Genomic DNA, 3,480 nt, shown 5'->3' with positions numbered 1-3,480 from the left:
AGAATTGTTCTTGAATGCTTGTGGTAGTGTGTGCCTTGTAGTTTTGGGGAGTTTTAGTAGGACATAATGACTAAGAGTTCGACCGCTATGGAAGAAGCAACTCTCTGCCTTTCAGGATTTTCCCTGGTAAGAAAATGGCCAGTGCCATTGTGAAGAGGGAAAATGCCATGGGCCTGAGTGTCTTCACACCTTTTCAGTGCGCTGTCCCTGTTTGTATGGTGAGAAAATCAAACTCTTGATGTTTAAGAAAGCTAAGGAAAGTTTGGTGGTAGAAAAGATCATTTCAGTTCTGGTGGTTCCGTTTCTCGCAGGCTTAGAGAAAACCGTCCATCAGGATTGTGCTGTCTTGATTTTATTTGATCATTCCCACCCTTTTCCCTTTGCTATAGCCCCTTGACCTGTCTCCTGGGCAGTTCTTTCCTTTGCTAAATGTGGGTACAGCAAGTAGGCTTTCCTTTCCTCCTAGAGAGGGGAACCTTGGAGCCCCTCCACTGGGTCAGAGAAACTTCCGTAGCTACAACAGATCAGTAACAGGAGAGCAGAGCTTTACTCTGAAAGCCTCTGTTTTTAACAATGTTGTGTTTGCTCTTTGGAGAATCATTTAAATAAATACACCTCAGTATAGGTCATATTCTTACCTAGGTTTGCACTTACATAGAAGGAAAAACATCTCAAACCATTCTGTCAGTTTTATAGTTCTCGTAACTATACTTAAAGCTGTGGTTTTCCACCCACAGGGATGTCTTCTACGTTATATGCTGGACTGTTGCCACATTATCTTCCAAAAACTTTAATTTTAAGACACTTGAGAAGCAGGAGCTGCACTACCTGTTGCCATATACTGTGCATTCTTCAGCAACAGAGGTTTTCTTTTCCCTCTTTCTGATATAATCTCATCTCTTTTATTTGATCATATCAGACATTTCCACCCTGGAGCTTACTGCAGGGGTGAGTAAGGTAGTCATTTTCCTGCATCTTTTTTCACGTTGGAGCATGTTTTGGAGCTCGATGAGTCTGCAGTGACATTTAACAGTGGGGCGGGGCAGCTGCAGATAAAGCAAGGGCTGAAGAGTGCATTCCATGAGAGGTTGGAAGAAAGGTGAAGGTAGTAGTTCAACTGCTGGCAGTATGTGCTTGGCGGTGGGAGGCATGGGACTCAGCATCAGCACACCAGGAGTCCAGGGCTTTCAGGATGTCTAAGTAGCAGGCAAGGTAAAGCAAGATAATAGACAACATGCATTTACAAAAAATGTTTACACATACTTTCTACAAAAGTGGAATCATAGTCATACTGTTCTACCGTTGCTTTTTTTAGTATTAAAAAAGTTACGGTAAAATATGCAAAACAAAATTTGCTATTTTAACTGTTTTTAAGTGTACAGTTTTGTGGCATTACGTACATTCACGTTGCTGTGCAACCATCACTACCCTTCCTTCTGAGAACTTTTTTCCTTTTTGTTGCCGAGTAGTGCTCCGTGGTATGGATGTACAGGAGTTTGACTGTTCACATGTTGAAGGACATTCAAGCTGTTAGTTTTGGACTATTAAGAAAGCTACTATGAACAAATAGACAAGTATTTGTTGTTGTTTTTGAGACAGTGTCTTGCTCTGTCACCCAGGCTGGAGTGGAGTGCAGTAACATGGTCATGACTGACTGCACTCTCGACCTCCCAGGCTGAAGCAGTCCTCCCACCTCAGTCCCCCACCTAGCTGGGACTACAGGCACACGCCACTATGCTTGGATGATTTTTGTGTTTTTTTGGTAGAGACAGCGTTTCGCCATGTTGTCCAGGCTAGTCCAGGAGTCCCAAACTCCTGGGTTCCAGCAATCCACCCACCTCAGCCTCCCAAAGTGCTGGAATTTTAGAGCCACTGTGCCCGGACTGTCTAGGTTTTATGTGAACGTAAGTTTTCCTTTTCTGGGATAAATGTCCAAGAGTGTGCGATTGCCAGGTTGTACAGAAATTGCATGTTTAGCTTTTTAAGAAACTGACAGTTTTTTTCCAACGTGACTGTACCATTTCACTTAAAAAGGTGAAATTGACATTATTTTCCTGTGAGTACCTAGAGGTAAAGATTAGGGACACTACCGTGGCCCTCTTTAGTGCTGAGCGGCCAGCAGTTGTACCGACTGTTGTTTTTGCACTATCTGTGTGTCAACACAGTGCACAATGCTACAGTGACTTCTTAGGAATATCTTAGTTTGATGAAAATAGCTTCGATCTCTCAGACCCCTTAAAAAGGTCTTGGAGACCCTCAGGGATTCAAGGCCATACTTTCAGAACCACTGTTAAAGACATAATCCTAAATGATGAGGGATATGCAGGTATTGGGGATATTTAAAAAGGAACAAATACAAGGTTTCTCTTAGAATTGTTCTTGAATGCTTGTGGTAGTGTGTGCCTTGTAGTTTTGGGGAGTTTTAGTAGGACATAATGACTAAGAGTTCGACCGCTATGGAAGAAGCAACTCTCTGCCTTTCAGGATTTTCCCTGGTAAGAAAATGGCCAGTGCCATTGTGAAGAGGGAAAATGCCATGGGCCTGAGTGTCTTCACACCTTTTCAGTGCGCTGTCCCTGTTTGTATGGTGAGAAAATCAAACTCTTGATGTTTAAGAAAGCTAAGGAAAGTTTGGTGGTAGAAAAGATCATTTCAGTTCTGGTGGTTCCGTTTCTCGCAGGCTTAGAGAAAACCGTCCATCAGGATTGTGCTGTCTTGATTTTATTTGATCATTCCCACCCTTTTCCCTTTGCTATAGCCCCTTGACCTGTCTCCTGGGCAGTTCTTTCCTTTGCTAAATGTGGGTACAGCAAGTAGGCTTTCCTTTCCTCCTAGAGAGGGGAACCTTGGAGCCCCTCCACTGGGTCAGAGAAACTTCCGTAGCTACAACAGATCAGTAACAGGAGAGCAGAGCTTTACTCTGAAAGCCTCTGTTTTTAACAATGTTGTGTTTGCTCTTTGGAGAATCATTTAAATAAATACACCTCAGTATAGGTCATATTCTTACCTAGGTTTGCACTTACATAGAAGGAAAAACATCTCAAACCATTCTGTCAGTTTTATAGTTCTCGTAACTATACTTAAAGCTGTGGTTTTCCACCCACAGGGATGTCTTCTACGTTATATGCTGGACTGTTGCCACATTATCTTCCAAAAACTTTAATTTTAAGACACTTGAGAAGCAGGAGCTGCACTACCTGTTGCCATATACTGTGCATTCTTCAGCAACAGAGGTTTTCTTTTCCCTCTTTCTGATATAATCTCATCTCTTTTATTTGATCATATCAGACATTTCCACCCTGGAGCTTACTGCAGGGGTGAGTAAGGTAGTCATTTTCCTGCATCTTTTTTCACGTTGGAGCATGTTTTGGAGCTCGATGAGTCTGCAGTGACATTTAACAGTGGGGCGGGGCAGCTGCAGATAAAGCAAGGGCTGAAGAGTGCATTCCATGAGAGGTTGGAAGAAAGGTGAAGGTAGTA

Source organism: Mandrillus leucophaeus, unplaced genomic scaffold (assembly GCF_000951045.1).
Source record: "Mandrillus leucophaeus isolate KB7577 unplaced genomic scaffold, Mleu.le_1.0 Scaffold214, whole genome shotgun sequence".
Classification (NCBI taxonomy): Eukaryota; Metazoa; Chordata; class Mammalia; order Primates; family Cercopithecidae; genus Mandrillus; species Mandrillus leucophaeus.
The sequence above is the reverse complement of the archived record's forward strand: the minus strand, read 5'-3'. Positions refer to the sequence as shown.